Source organism: Fukomys damarensis, unplaced genomic scaffold, assembly GCF_012274545.1.
Source record: "Fukomys damarensis isolate Sample0158 unplaced genomic scaffold, DMR_v1.0_HiC HiC_scaffold_31, whole genome shotgun sequence".
Lineage (NCBI taxonomy): Eukaryota > Metazoa > Chordata > Mammalia > Rodentia > Bathyergidae > Fukomys > Fukomys damarensis.
The window spans coordinates 6280233-6297194 of record NW_022900943.1 but is presented as its reverse complement, the minus strand read 5'-3'; the positions used below and the strand labels follow the sequence as shown (position 1 = coordinate 6297194).

The window sequence follows — 16962 nt, the reverse complement described above, 5'->3', positions numbered from 1 at the left end:
ATCTCTGCTTCCACTGTCTTTGAGCTGTGTTCCACGAGAACATTGCATATCTTACCTCACCTTACTAGCACAGGGATAACCCCATGCCTGCTTCTTAGGGCAATTGTGGCTAATGAGAGATGATTCGTGCCAAACACTGACATGCTGCCTTTTACAATACACACTTTCCATGTTAAACATTATTTAAATTATTTCTTTCAGAAATGTGGCCAGAATACTTGGCCTGGGAAGTTCATTAATGTATTCGGAACCTAGAATTGAATTTCCCTCTCCGGTCTCCTTCACAGGGATGGCGTCAGCTGAAGGACTGAAGCCGAAAATCCTTCTGGAGTGGACTTTGTAAATCAGGAGCCTCAGCTTCCGGTTAATATTAACCCCCAAGGTTAGTGTTTAGTCCCCCTCAACAGTCTGATCTCAGCATTCTTCTCTCTTTTCATTTCGTTTTATGTCTTACTAAATGTTTAAGAATGTGGAAGTTTCTCATAGAACAGTTCATTGACAGTGGTCAAATTACTTCCAGTTTTAACTTCATGTCTCTTGTTAGAAATTTGTGGAAGCCAAAGGATGTCTGCGGAGAAAACCAAATATCAGTTCCCTCAAATACATCCACCTCAGTACGTCATTTGGGGGAAAAAAAAAACACTTGTGTTTGTACTTTCTGATTTATACTGTCAGTTCCTTCTCACCACGAGGGAACAGAGCAGTCATGGAAGGCTTAATTATGTTAATAGGAATTACCATAGAATGGTGTGACAACTGGGAAGGAAAACCTTTCTTCCTGACAACTTGGGTGTCTTTCACTTGATAACTTTCAAATATGTACCTTAAAATTAAATTACATAAAGCTTGACTTTGGAAGCCAAACCGAAATTTAAGAAACATTTACAATATGGTGGCTTGTTCCCGAATGCCAGTAGAAGGAATGTTTCTAGCATCTATGCTAATGGAAATTAAATTCATAGTCAGTGATATGTCAGCCCAATATGCTCATTTTTTCCTCTTAAGAGTCACAGTAATAAGAAACAGATTTTGACTTTTTTGCTTCCCTTTTGCTTTGCTTTTCTGCATGCTGTTAACATAAGTGGAAAAGGATGTTGAGATTTTTCTCCACCTTTCCTCCAATTCTGCATCTCCCTTGAAATTGTCTGGTGTGTAGCAGCTGCACCAGTTGAGCCTCTCTCCTTTAAGATGTGTGAACATTTGAGCCCCGACTCACAGGTGGAGCTGGGTACCCCATAGCCCAGGTATGCATTCGTTAAGTCTAAATTCACGATCTAATGTGTCAGAGTGTAACGAGTTATCCTTAAAAAAGAAACATGTGATGTCTGGCTGAACACACTGTCCTTCTGCAGAAGATAAATTACAGCCTGTTTTCTTTCTCTTGCTGAACTGCCATACTCTACTTCGGGCCTCCTTCTCTTTCTTTTCTAATGGGAATATAGGGAATTCATACCATTCCCTATTTTCCTAATGATTCTCGCAGATAATGATAAAATGTGATCCCACTATCTACCAATCAAAGATTTTCATTAAACATCAATCCTGGGACACTTTAATAAATGGCCTCAATTTTTTTTTCTTTTGTTTTAACCTGTGAAACACCAGTCTTCTTGAGTCACAACTCCTAACATTTTCCTAGGCATGAGGCCACTTTAAAATCTTAATTAGTTCCATAAGCTTTACAGGCATTATTTTATTTTTATGTCCAATGCCAGTTTAGCACAAAGTACTTCTGCAGGAATTCTGTTTTTTATCTTCGAGGTTAGGCTTTGAGGTTCAAGAGAGGATAGTAACTGTTATATACATCATATTTAATCAGCCTCTTTGTTTTAGTTACTTGAGTATTAAAACTGAAAGGAAATCTAAACTGAAATAACACTTATGATCTAAATTCTTTTCTAAACCATACAAACATTCAGCTGTAGAATTTATCAGAAACTTTATTGTTGCAAGAGCACTTTTCACTTTGCTACTATTAGATGTTTAGTTTTCCATCAGAAAGTAGTAGGTTTTCATCAAGCAATAGAAAACAACCTTTTTTAAAATGTCAAAATCATTAAAATACAAGGTGGGGAGGAAGCCTTTGTGGGGTAAGATGATTTTCTATCCTTTTCAACCTAGCTGAGACTAGTCTTGTCTCCTTGAGGCTGTCCCAGTGGGATATTTATATATGTATCAGTTTGACTCTATTAATATACTGTATTGATCTACGATTCATCTAATTGGTGAGAGGATATTAATGGATTCCATTAGTCCATTTTCTAATTTCCACATGCTCTAAGGACCATAAATCTTTATCTACTCATGAGAAGAAGGCAGTTCCCACAAAACCAACTGAAACAGGACAAAGAAAATTCTTAGCAAAATTAATTAGCACAAATAGAACCCATTCAAGTATTTCTGTTTTTGTTATTATTATTTTTTTGTGTGTGTGGTACTGGGGATTGAACTTGGGTCCTTGGGTCCTTGTGCTTGCGAGGCAGGCCACCGAACCACTGAGCTAAATCCCCGGCCCTCATTCAAGTATTTCTAAAATTTCTCCTTGAAAGATATCAATTCCATTTTTCAGAAAGGACTTGCCTCAAATATTATAAATGCAAAATTGTACGTACAGATATGTGCAGAGTCTTCCCTGTGACATTAAGAGCTAGAACCTCAGGGAGACCCGGACTCCTTTTGGATCCCTAAGCCCCACTGACCACTCTTACCAGTGATTGTTATATTGATTTCAAGAAGTGTTTTTAGACAGCTGTGCAGCTAAAACAAAGAGGCCTGCTTGTTAGGGTTACTGCAAGCAAAAGAAACAATGTTTGTTCAGTGAACAGCACAAGGCCGAGAACCTACCATAAGTACAGGGGCATGATCTTTATGGGGCCACTTTATCGTATCAAGTGACTTAGGGGACAGTGGCCGGAGTTGTAAATGACCACTTTCTGTCACCCTCCAGTGTCCCCTTAGCTATTTATCTTACACCTATAACAACAGTAGGAAACCAAAGACAGCCTTAAAGAACCCCAGAGCAGAGTGGGTGGAATTTTTGGCCGAACAGTGCTTAATCCATCAATGCCAAATAAAATCACTAGGAATTTGTAAGATGAAAGTAATTAGGCTTAGAGAGTTAGAAGGGCAGTGACACACAACCTAAACTCTCCAGGGCAGGAATCTAATGCCCAAGGAGGGGGAAGAACTTACTGAAGGATTCAAAGCTGTTGTATTTAACAAGCCAGGAATAAAACTGAAAATTTCCATCCCCAGCCTCATGCTCTTTCCAATATTTAACGATACTTTCACCTTAGTAAACATAAATTTTGGAACCATACTTCTTTGTTTGGCTTTAGTGAATATTGAGTGCCTGCCACGTGTAAAACACCACCACACTATGCTTAAAGTTGTGGAAGGTGTGAAGATAAACAAGAGCTTGGCCTTCAAAGGCACAGGCACACATATATATTCCTTGCTTATATACATTAACATCCCATATAACACCTGAGGCTCCATATGGCCCATTCTCTATGTGGTGTAACAATCAAAGAAATAGCGGTATCTACTGGCTCTGAAGAAAACTTAGATCTAGAGTATTCCTTAAATGGGTTTAGACAGTATGCATATATGTTAGGCGTCATTCCCTTTCCACATTCCCCGCCCTGCAGCAGGCACTAAATCTGTTCATCTCTGTCTCCTCACACAGCCACTGCAGCACTTGTACCGTCTCCACTTCATCACTACCTTCCTTATTGTATGCATTGTTGTACAAATATGATTACAAAATGGCCTCGGTACCAACAGCTTTTGGAGGGAGATGAAAATGAGCCTTTCTAAACTCTTCCTAGAAGCTTGTGACATGCTCCTTTTTACCTGTGGCAAACAAGTAGATAAGAGGCAATAAAAAGTCTTTGAAATTTTGGTGTAGTTAACTAACGCTCAGTGCACCACTGCCAACGATGCTGTTACTAACCAATATGTCTCACCGTGGCTTTGACTAACAGCTTTATTGCAGGGGGTCATAGATTTATGACTGAGATTCGATCGCTCCTCATACTTTGCTCCCTAGAGCTTTGTGATTACGGGAGCAGAGTGAAGGGCTGTGAGTTACACGGATTTGTAACACTGTATGCTCTAATAGGAAACACAGTATTCAAATAATGGTTTACACAGGAATTCTGGTTGCATTAAAAAATCCTAATAGCCTTTTATTGAAAATTGTTGATATGTCTGTTTGGATTAGAGCTATAATTCTACATACTTTTTTTTGAAACAGGGTTTCACTCTGTAGTTGCGACTGACCTGGAACTCACTATGTAGCCCAGGCTGGTCTTAAACACAGCGCGATTTACACGGATTTGTAACACTGTATGCTCTAATAGGAAACACAGTATTCAAATAATGGTTTACACAGGAATTCTGGTTGCATTAAAAAATCCTAATAGCCTTTTATTGAAAATTGTTGATATGTCTGTTTGGATTAGAGCTATAATTCTACATACTTTTTTTTGAAACAGGGTTTCACTCTGTAGTTGCGACTGACCTGGAACTCACTATGTAGCCCAGGCTGGTCTTAAACTCACAGCGATCCTCCTGCCTCAGCCTCCCGAGTACTGGGATTACAGGCGTGCACCACCATGCCCGGCTAATTCTACATTCTAAATGCCATCTTTGTGTGCAATCAGAGAAAGGCTGGTGATTTTGGTGGGCAAAGATGAGACAGGCACATGGGGCTCCCTGGAAGGTGACTGTGGTCCCCTTTACCACCCATGAAATCCTGGGTCATGTCTTACCTTCCTCCAGCTCATCCCACTTCCCCAAAATAAGCCATATATGTCTGTGGACTGTAGACTTTGAGCAGGAAGTAGTAGTTCCCTCCTTTTCCAAGATCCATAGACCCTAACCTACAAACTAAGAGAAATCTTGGCATCTGATTTGCTCTCATGTGCAGTGAGCACAGCATGCATCTTGGCTCTTTTGTCCTTTTTGTGCGTATGTGGCCCTGAGAATTGAACCCAGAGTATTTTCACTGAGATTATCCCCAACCCCTTTTCATCTTTCATTTTGCAGGATCTTGCTGCGTCACTGAATTGCATGGGCTGGGCTCAGATTTCCTGCCTCTGCCTCACAGAGTGCCGGGGTTATAGGTATAGTCTACCCCTCTCAGCTTGTCTTTGAACATACCAGATCAGCAAGGTGACCAAGATTCTCTTTCCACTCTGTTCTGCCAGATGTATTTGCTGATTTTTCTTATCTGTGGACCATTTAATAAGTTATCTTGGCATTGTTTTTATAGTTTTCTCCTAATCTTCATAATCCTTTTATGAATACTGCTTTATTTCTTTTTTCTGGTAGTATTTTCAAGTTCAGCTTGTTCACATTTCTGCTACAGTTAATCTACTACTCCTTAGTTTTGTCACAAGCAGTCCCATGTTGCTTGCTAAGACTGCAAAAAGATATAGAGCTCTCGATTGTACTTACTAATGTATCTACTTGCTCTGTGAACACTGTAGTGGGAGACAACGCATAGTTTCTTTTCTCTTTAGACATCACAGCCTTCATTATGTAGTGAGTTGTATTGCCGAATGCCTCTGAAATGTACACACTTCAGCCTGTTTTCTATTGCTAATAACACAGGCTACTTAGAAAGAGATATCCATGGTCCCGATCCAACAATCAAGGGGATCCAGAGTCTGCATGGGGAATCACAGGGTGCAAAGCAAACAGCACACATGAGACCTAGCCAAACTAGCTATTATAGAAGACTCACTCTCGATCTATTAATCCATTAATCCCATGAGTGAATTAATCCATTCATGATGGCAGAGTCCTACTAAGCTCTTAAAGGACCTATCGCAAACTTCCTTTAATCTTTCATAATGAGGATTAACTTCAACGTGAGTTCCAGAGAGGTAAATCATATTCAAAACATTGACAGTATGTTATAAAGTTTACTGAGAAATTGTAGCTGCCTACCAATCCAGATACAGGGAACTAAGAGGGTTAACCATTATTCTTCAGTTACTATGGACTTATTTTAAGCATTCACACTTTGCATATAGTAATTCATTCAATCTTATCAATAACTGTGGAGGTAAATATTATTATCATTTTATAGCTGTCGAAATGGAGGAACAAAGAAGTAATGTAACTGCTTGATGGTCAAGAGATAAGGAGCACAGGGGTTCAAATATTGTTTTTCCGATTCCAGAGCCTTTGCTGACTACTCCTAGACCCTGAGTGTCCACACAGGACACATTTGATACATTATAGTGTAGTAAACGGGATAGAGTGCTAAAAAATAAAAAAATGAGTTGCGTTATTCCTTAAAAGTGGAAACGGAAAAAAAAGAAGAATTAAGATATATCATGTACAGGCACAAATTCCATATGATGAATGCTATCATTATGTATATCTAAATTTTATCAAAATAATTTTTTAAAAAGAAAAACAAAACATTTTCCAATAAAGTTAATCATGTTAACTATTTCTACAATTGTAAAGATTGTAAAGCATACAATTGTAAAGCATACTCTGAAGACTAATTTCAGGCAGATGCAGAATTTTGGGCTACATAAGTATTATTATAGTTTTCAGAGTCTGAACATGCATTGGCCGTTAAATAGATTTAGAAGTAGATACGCTGGGGTATTATCTATGAGGTGTGTAGAAGGCCTCAGAACATCTGTCTGTCCTACTATATTTCTCCCACCTTAAGTTAAGTCCTCTAACCACAGAGCTAGGAAACTGAGTTCACTTTACAGATTACATAGAAACAACAGAAAGCCTTATTCTAGGGGTTTGTAGATTTCTTGGACTCCAAAGTTGATTTCAAGTGATATTCAGCTCTACATATCTTAACTGAATATTCAACTGTGACATCAGTTGCTTAAATTTGTATCAAATCCCTCCTGGAAATTGACCCAACCAGGGATCTTGATGTTATATAATTATGTAATCATAATTTTGAAATTTCCACAATTGGTAAATATGAAGTGGGACTCCCAGTGGTATGTTAGTACTTTGGAAGAATACAGATCTATCTATCTATCTATCTGTCTATCTATCTATCTATCTAATCAGCTTTATCTTCTAATGAGTAAAATGTTCTTAGGGCCATTCTTTAATTTCATCCAGGCCTCTAACTTTAGTATTTCAAGATAACTTCTGATAAGTTTTTAAAATCTGTAATGTTATCAGTTGTGAGATCCATCATGTTTTATGACAAGAGAGAAAGGTTGCACAAAATATCTTAGCTCTGCCATCACTTACAACACACATCCTGATATTCATGTCTCTAAAAGAATCTTTGCAGTTTAGAATTGACGAATGCAATATTTTTTCTTTTTAGTGATTCTCCCAAGTGAAAGAAAAATCCAAACCATATTACTTTTGTTTGGTGCATGAAGCTTAATTTGATTCATTTTAAGAAAGGAGAAAAGTGACTGAAGTCAGAGGTATCAAGACGTAGCAAGCAATTTATTTAATATGGATGTGTAGGAAAGAAAGAGGAGAAATGTAAATTGCTGTCAGAAGTTTCAGTGTATTTAGTATATTATTTTCACTTTGGATAAATGTGTATTGTACTGTACAAAAATGCAGTGATGTGGATCTGGAAATCCTTAGAGCTATGAAGCATTACTAATTACAATAAAATGTAACACAGTCCTTACATCAAATAAAAAGAAATCCAAAGCAATAACTCTCTTGTAAACTATGCATCTATTCCATGGGTAGGCTAGATAACAGTTGTAAACATTTGATTTCCATGCCTGGCATGACAATTTTATCTTATTTACTCTATTCAAGGGCTGTTGCCCCTCTAAAAACATACCTATAAATATTCTCCACCTCCTAGTACATAAATGATCCTGTGGAAGAAAATTAAGAACTTCCAAAACTCCATAAACTTTTGAGGTCACCAAAGTACCATTTAGTAAATTATTGCCCCACAACCCTCAGTGGTACCTAGTAGCCTTGAACAGTTTAATGCACCTTTCAAAGTTTCTGATTTACTTCCTGGGAGTACCAGACTAGTGGACAGGCCTTAATGATGAATTGCGCACTGAGGTGCATTTTCCCAAGGGATTTGAGCACAGTGTTGTCTGAGTAAAATTAATGCCTTACATTTACTTCGAACACGTGGAGGCAAAGGCCTGCAAACAGTTTCAGAAGCCTAACATGAAAAAATTCCATCAGCCTAAATGCAGTAGAAGGACAAGGCAAATTCAGTTTGTAAATGGGTTCTCAGAAATAAAACAGACCGAGGCAACTGAATCAGAAGTGTCCTATGTATGCTTAAGAGAGACACCTGAACAAGTAAGATACAGAACAAAAATCTCATGTGCAACACAACTGCCCTTCTGTTATCCTTGGGTGCTCCAGGAAGAGCTCCCTTGTAAGAATGTAACCGGCCCAACCTTGCAGACTAGGGTCACATCTCAAGGTGGTCGTGAACAGTCTTGTGTGTGTCTACTGGAAAGTTTCTACTGTAAAGAAAGTAAAGTATTTTGCCCTTTGAGAACTCTTCCTTTGTGAGCTCAGAGAGATTGCATAAGTGTCTGGTATCCTACTTATTATTGGTTTTCCTTTGGGGAATGACGAAAGAATCTGCAGTCGTTTCTAAATCCCAGGACCCTGAACTCATATGATCTTTATTTCCAAACAGCCGTAAGCAATTAATACTTACAAGCACACCAACTTTTTCTTACCATATTTTTACTTTCACTGATGATTGGCTATTTAATTCCTTTAGCATCATATTTAAGGCTAATATAACTAAGTGAAATGCTATTACATGATAGAAGCGCCAAGAGAAGATTCCTTGGAAAAGATCATGGTCGTGTTCACCAAATATTCGGTTTTCTCTCCTGGTGCTGCCCCACCCTGTAGGAGGGATGTATCCTCATTCTGTTGGGATCAGGGATGGTCATGGAATAGGTGACATGTCAGTAGTTTAGTACAGAGGCTTTCAGATTAGTACTAGGTACATTTTCTATCCATCAGAAAATGATCAATAGCCCTCAGTGAGGCTCCTCAATCCAGCCAAATCTGCTAGCAAAGTTGATGACGGATCAGGCACCATAAACACATAAGAGATCCATGGCCTAAATGAGGCACATATGTGACATGAGTGAGTGTTTCAATAATCAGAGAGATTTTGGGTCCTTATTAAAAAAACAATCCATCTTTACTGGTAAGAATGCCCAATGCCTGGCAGTTAGAAAACAAATCCAAATTCAAATAATAATGTTGCTTTTGCAATATAAAAATGTCATGAAAAATAAAGTAAAACAAATTATTGTACAAACATCACTGATGTATTGTGACACAAAGTGATTTCTTCTGTTCATAATGAAGATGGGAAATATTTAAATTCTTTGTGAATGATTGGAAGTGCACATGTAGTAAATTTACATCCACTAAAAGTATCTGTATATCCATACATACGAAAACTGAAATGGATCATAAGAGCTGGGTTAGGCATGTGAGATTTGGAAACAATTAAAAATTACTTTTCAAAATGTTAGTTTTTGTAACAAAAAAGACAAAAGCATAAAAATAATACTCAATATATAAAACTTGTTCGCAACTTCAGTAATTGTGCATGATGATGTGTTTAATTTCAGAGGCTGCTTTCTTAGCTGTATTTATTAACAATTGAATTATTGACTACATATCATTTCTTCTAAGCATATTATCCCCGGTTCTCCTCTGTGAAATTCAGAGGAGTGAAGTAAGGTGTGTGGAATGGTCTAAAGAAATAAGATAAGCTGAGATCTTATCATGATTCCTTGAGGAATGCATAAGGCAATAAAACCCCACAGAGCTGTTTTCATTGGCAAATATTCAAATACCAGCATTTTACTTAAAGCTTCGCTGCTGAAAGTTGGCAAGGCGAGCTTCTGTGCTGTGTCAGTGAGCAAAGGTCCTAACTGACCAGGGACACAGCCAAGCTGTATCCAAATTTTATTATTAAAGTGTTGGCAACAAAGGTCTTAATTAGGCTCCCTAATTCTCCCCGTGGTAGTTCAGAAACACAGAAGCCGAGAGCGAATCAGAGACTTCTCTGTGTCAGAGGGCTGAGAATTAGGCAGAACGAGCACAGTTACTCTTTCTGCTTTAGCCAAGGCCTACATGAAGACTGTACCTAGTATTTTGACGGTAATCCCACATTAGTTTCAAATCACTTTCACGAAACACTAGGCGATTCTTATCAATCCTATGCAATGAAACGATTTGACATTCTACGCTTAACCCACTGTACCATAGTTTTGTTGTTAGATGGTGAAATAGAGCCTCAGGAGGGGCGGGAGGAAACTGATTCTGAGCCTTTTCTATTTTTGAGGTACTGTGGTCCTTCATAAGAGGTTAACAGTCCCTTTTGACAGATGACGAAATTGATCCTTCTGTCAAGACAACACGCACAGCCTCCCCGTCCTCATCAGCCAGCCATGTGCCACTGCAGCACAGTTCTCTGGACTCCAGCTCTAGTGTATTTTACCCTATCAGCAAGCTATAATGTTATTCTTTCTCTGAAGAAATTAACGGGAGGCCCATGTTAAAAGAATCTTTCTTGGGTCAATGGCAGCCACTCATCTCCCTGTGAACCAGAAAAAACAGACTCATAAATAATAAAACACTATGCATAGTAGCCACCTGGCACCTAAATATTAATAGTATGTACATGAAATACTTTTACATGGTCATATTAGAAGCATTAAAGAAGTGTCAGGACTTGAAAAATTACCGCTTTCGGTCACGGCTGGCTCCTAAATTTTCCAGTCTGGTTATTAGAGCATTTTTTTTTTTTTTTTAGATTCCACTGTCCTGGGTTTCTTCTCTCCAGGGAAAATATTATTTTTTCAGACAATAAAGTCATTTGAAGTTCAAAATTTGTTAACTTGTCTACTACTTAGGAAGTTGGAGCCATGCTGTTTTTTAAACAACGGCTATTCTCTTCCCCCCAACTCGAAATTTGTGGGCAACTTAGCCATGTGGGCAACTCAGGGCAATTCTCTAGGCATGGGACAGAGCCAGGGACCTTTGATTGAATGGAGGACTAGGCTTAAATCATCAATTCGCCGATTCAACTATTTGATCCTTTCTCCAGTATCTTCTTAGAAAGCTAACTAGTCAAGAGGAAAGCTTTCAGGAGTAAAAAAAGCATTTCTGCTTCTTTCCTCCTAGATAAATCATATTGCAAATTATTTTTGTTGAATTTCTTTCCCCTTGTTTTCTATTTAGTTTTGTTTCATTGCCTTTAGGTCTCATACATCCCTGCTGCATAGTAAATTCTTATCTGTTTTCAAAATAAATGCTCAACAGAAGAAACAAATATTAGGGGGAAGGGCAGAGTGAAAAAGAATCCGGCTAATCTTGACTGTATATTCAAGGCTTAGTTAAGAGCTAAATCTTTCAGCACATCTGTACTCCCACATCGATATATCATCCAACTTGTGTAGAAACAAAGGCAAACAGATACACATTTTTTGTTGATTTTAATCAAAATGCAGAAATGTCATCCACATTCTCCTGGATAGCAACCAATTACCAGAACTCTAGATCTGTTTCTATAGCAGTCTGCTTCTTTGTCAGTACAGTTTCTGCTAGTTTGACTTCATAATATCCAGCATTATTTTCTAGCCTGACTTTTCAAACAGAACCACTGGGGGTGGGAAGAATTCTCTGGAATGTGACAAAACTAGCTCAGCGGGAACCTCATAAGATCACTACTAGCCACAGTATAGAAGTCATGCTGGCTAACCATGAACCAATATGGTTTTTGTGGCAGGTTTTAGGGTTCTTATTGGTGTCAGTGGAGTAATCAAAAGAATGTCATAATTGTGCATGTTCTTATAGGAGATACATTGTTTTAACTGTCATTTTAGGACTAGAAAAACAATGTCTGCTCCTGACAAATATGAAAAATTGCATTTTCAATTGGTTGCGATGAATTTTACTTTTTAAATAACATTGTCCCAGCATTTATTACCACAATTTGTATTTTTTGAGGAAGAAGAAAGTAAAAGTCAGCCTTAATCTGACTGCTAAAATACAACTATTGCTAACATTTTAGTTGTTTCCTTCTAACATTCTCCCTGCACATAGTTAGGTAACACTATTCTGAAAATACTGCACGTAAGATTTGTTTCAGCCCTTCTCACTTGCATGCTAATAGCTGCTTCTCCATTCGTGAGAGAATGAATGCCTCTGAAGAGAACAGAGTTGTTAGTGTTTGAGAGAGACCACGATGGTGAATAATGGGAATAACATTTCCTAAACTGGATGGCGATTATAGTACGTTAGTCTCTCATAAACTCATTGAAGTGTAGACTGATAACTTGTGTATTTTTATGATTTGGATATTATCCTTCAAAGAAACGTTTATTTATACAAAATAACAAATTAATTGAAAAATGATTCACATTGACTGCATAACATTCCATTAGACACTTCTAGCATTGATTAAGTCATTTTTCCGTTGTAGGTTATCATTTTGACTCCCATAAATACTATTCCTGTGAATATGTTATGTATTCATCCACCTCACATTTACAAGAAGTAGAGATGTAGAAGCCTGGCCCCTTTCCTGAGCAGAAATACCTGATCATGGTGGATGGATAGTAGTGTAAATAAATTTTCACAATTGCATGCAATCGCGACATGAATCAGTGGCGCCTCCAGCCCTTGGAGTTGTAGCCTGGATCGGAAGGTGCAGCTGTTAATTTCTGAGCTGAGTTTCACGTGGAACTTGGCACAGGCGAGTTGGTCTTCACTGCACCAAAATTATCATCTGTTCAATCAACTAAGCACTTTTGTTTTGTTTTTGTTTTTGTTTGTTTTTTGGTCTTCACTGCACCAAAATTATCATCTGTTCAATCAACTAAGCACTTTTGTTTTGTTTTTGTTTTTTTGTTTGTTTGTTTTTTGAGACAGGGTCTCACTATGTAGTTGAGACTGACCTGGAACTCAATATGTAGCTCAGGCTGGTCTCGAACTCACAGCGATCCTCCTGCCTCAACCTCCTGAGAGGTGGGATTACAGGTGTGCGCCACCACACCTGGCCACTAAGCACTTTTGTACACCAAGTACAGGGCAGAACTTTCTTGGACACAGAGATGAAAAGGTATAGCATCCTTCTTGTGTAGAAATAATAGTTGAACTTAGAGGAACAAAGGCAGTTAGACAAGAGAAGGCTGCTGGTGAAGAACCGCCCTTTTGTCTGGCTGAGCACCTTGTGCTCTGCCCCAGCGTAGGTGCCAGTAGTGATTTTCTCTTTTACACCTTCAGATTTCATTAGGTAAAGTAAAATTGCCTAAAATTCATATCTGCTTTTTGAATGAAGTTATTCTACATCAAAAATGATTGGAGAAGGCAACCCAGAAGGTGCGATTTGGGTGCAAACATGCTTTTTCTTTCCGCAGTTTTCCCCAACAGGAATTAGGAGGCCTGTTCAGCAGTCCTCACCGTCATTTCTTTGTGCTCAACTCTTGTTTACTTCTACTGCTGACAGTCACAGCAGCTTGTTAGCAGAAAAATTACATCATATATTTACTCCTAAAATTGGCGGTGAATATAGGAGCCCGTGGGAGGTGGAGATGGGGCGTGGGCCCAGACTTATAAATATAGTAAATGAAAATTTAAAAAAACCAAAGCTGAATTTCTGGGAGCACATTTTAGATTTTTGAATACTACATAAACTGCTCCAAGACTGTATTTCATTTGCTAAAGTACGGTAATAAATAAGTAAAAAGGAACATCAGAGGATTTAAGTAAAGTTCTACCAAAGTAGCCACCAATTACTATAGATTTATTTTTACAGGATAATAGTTAAATAACTAGAGTCCGCAAAGATATTGAAGTAAGTTAACATTTGTCCTTCAGCGTGAACTGTTCACAGCTCACCTCACCTTTGAGTTTCAATAAAAGTCTTGTGTCAGCCATTTGAAGACTTTGTCTATGGAAATGTGAAATCAGGAATGGAAATATGAGGCAATGTTATTACTGCAGTCAGAAATGAGAGATTTGGTAAGTTCATGTCCACAAAACAACATTCTAATGACTTTGATTGCACCAAACACAATCCTTGCTTCTGTAAGTACTTCATGTCTATGGCAGGAGCAAATAGGGACAAAAATGAATACTGCTTAGCATACGTGTACTTCAGAATCTGAGGGACATGGGTTCAAGTTCTGATTCTGTAACTTACTCTCCAAGTGAACTTGGGCAAGTCACTTAAAGTCTGACCCTCAGATTTCTCATTTGTAGAATGAGGAAAATGATGTGCAAATTCACTGCAGAGTAATATTTATATAATGCCAGGCACGGAGTAGAGTTACAAGTAATTAAGACTATGTTTTGTTTTTTTTTTTACTTAAAAATAATATAAAAGTCCAGGAACTATGAAAACGTGAGAGACACTATTTTTGTTTTAAACACAAACCGCTTTTGGGGTATCCTCAACATAAATGTTAACAAAGCAAATTTGCCGGTTGTGAGTAAGAGGTTAAATTAGGAAAATACTGCAGATAAACATTTTTTGTAATGAAGGCTTCACTGCTATCCAGAAGCTTTTGTTGAACAAAGTCGTTTCTCCCAATAATTCAATTCTGAAGTATACCCAGTGAGACTTTGATCTTGGCAGGAGGCACAGGTAAATACCTAAACCACAGCTGCCCTAAATATTTCACATTTCATCCACCTTCTCACGAAGCTTCACTGGACCAGGCACTGGAGGCAAGGGTTTTCTGTTTGGTTGGTTTTTTTAAACCCTCTGATCCAGTCAAATTATCTGGAGTCAAAGGAATGCTTTAATTTTTCCATACAGTCTAGGAGGAAGTAAGGTACAGTAGAAAAGCAGCGCCTTCTCCTCAGGAGGGCTTTAGGTTGACCCCACTTTCCTCTACTGTTGGGAAACGACTCAAGAACACCCTCCGAGGTGCCCATTGTTGGCTGTGAGTTTCCAGGGCCAGAGTGCTCCTTGCTGAGGGGCCACTGCTTTTTTATTTGCATAAAAAATTAGGACACAGAAACATAACCAGTCCTTTCTGGAAGATCTGCTGGTTTCTATTCTTTCTACTCCACACTGGTCCTTCTGAATATGACCACTGACTGGTCATATTTCATCTTGTTTAAAAACCTCTTTTAAAATATAAAAAAAAGGCCAGGGATTTGTTTTGTTTTGTTTTTGACACAGGGTCTTACTATGTACTTGAGACTGACCTGGAACTCACTAGTCTAGGCTGGTCTTGAACTCATAGCGGTTTTCCTGCCTCAGCCTCCCAAGCACTGGGATATGCAGGCATGTGCCACCACACCAGGCCAATTTTGTAAACTAGCACAAGGTAGTTTTATTATTAAAAGGCTGAATCCATGAAAATCATATTAGTAATATGAACTTTTTGGTCCTCTTGCATTTTCCCTTTCGTTTGAAGTCTGTGATATTTTCATAAAGCTACCCTTAGTCATTTCCAGCTTTTCCCCTTTTAGTGGAAACTAAAATGTGAATTACAATAATGGAACAAAAATGGGACATTGTACTTACAAGTTTATACTTACTGAAATCTTACAGCTCATTTTTGTTAGTCTCAGGAAATGTATTCTTCTTTGATTATCCTTTACATTTTGGATTTCACATTGCTTTTCAAAATACTTATTTTTCCCCTCTGTTGTCAAAACTTCTTTTTCTCTTAGATACAACTTCTCCTCTGATGAGGGCTTGTAGAAGTATAACTAACCAAGGAGCTAAGTGTTCTTGAGTCTCTTAGGAGGACAACTTTCTTTTTATAAAATCAATGCCTTGAGCTTCTCTGGCATCGACACTGTTGCTGAGCGCTTGTCACCTTACCTTCAGGTCGGCTGTGACCTCATGCACAGTGTGGGAAGAACCCTGGGCTGTGGAATAGTAATGATTCTGGGAAGTTAAAGATGAAACTGAATTTCATTGATACTAAATTTAAAAAATTGACTACTAGCCTGTTGAAATTTCTGAATTTAACCCACTGTCTGTATGCAATATTAAAGCAATCTGGGAGGGCTTGCAATAGTTTCAAATGTGCACATATGTTATTTTCCCCAAGATAATATTACAGATACTAAATTTTTATAAACTGGCATGGAAATATTGCATTTTTGGCACCATGCGTTAAACTTTTATGGTACAATTTATGTGTGTTAATATTTTCTGAAGTAAACCATGGACAAATTTTTTATGTTCCCAGTGACCAACATAGCAGCATTTGACAAATGATCTTTTATACATTTCTAATAAATTTAAAACATCACATATTTTTAGTCCAGTGCATAAAGCAAAGAAAGTAAAATTACCAGATATTGCCAGTCAAGTATATAATACAAGGCTGTTTTTAAAACAAACTTTTAGAAAACAAGATCTAAATCCTTTTCTTCTTCACCTTTCTACCCTAACCCGCTTCAGCTTAGCAGTGAGTTCAGTATTGCCATTTCTGATTATTAGTTGGACTCCTGTCTATGTTTCCAGTCCCCTTTCCCTCTGCTCCTATTTAGAAATTCTCCTCCCATCCAGACGGGACTCTTACTTTGCTCCAGGGCAGTCACTGCCTTCCCTCTCTCTCTGATCCTATGATGCTTTGTCAGGACACCAGGAAAGGTTTTTTTTTCCTCCGGATGGTTTTGCTGCCAATCGGAGTGTGCCGCAGATGGGGTGACCAAATCAGAATCCAGAAACTTCTTTTCTGTTGGCTGTGTTTTCTAAGGTCCTGCTTCTTCATTTGAAATGAGCAAACGATTATGAAAAATGTAAGAGCAACTTTCAAATGTATTGTTGTTGCTCATTGTGCGTGGGGAATTTGTTCTAAGACTCCCTGTGAATCCTAATCCAACGATACAGATTTTGGTATTTAGACATGGTCTAAATACAGGCCCCTTAGGTAAAATGATGTATGCAGTCCCCCTTCCTTCCTCCTTCCTTCCCTCCTTCCTTTCTCCTCTCCTCTCCTC

General features: G+C 38.2%; 1 long non-coding RNA gene across 3 annotated transcripts in view; it reads left to right on the top strand.

Moving 5' to 3' along the window:
* The first annotated feature begins 291 nt into the window (after positions 1-291).
* LOC104866773 overlaps positions 292-16962 on the top strand; it is a 115196-nt gene continuing 98525 nt past the window's right edge. For all 3 annotated transcript variants that reach the window (XR_004514879.1, XR_004514881.1, XR_004514880.1), the window contains exon 1: positions 292-382. This is a non-coding gene — a long non-coding RNA (uncharacterized LOC104866773). The remainder of the gene's footprint in view (positions 383-16962) is intronic.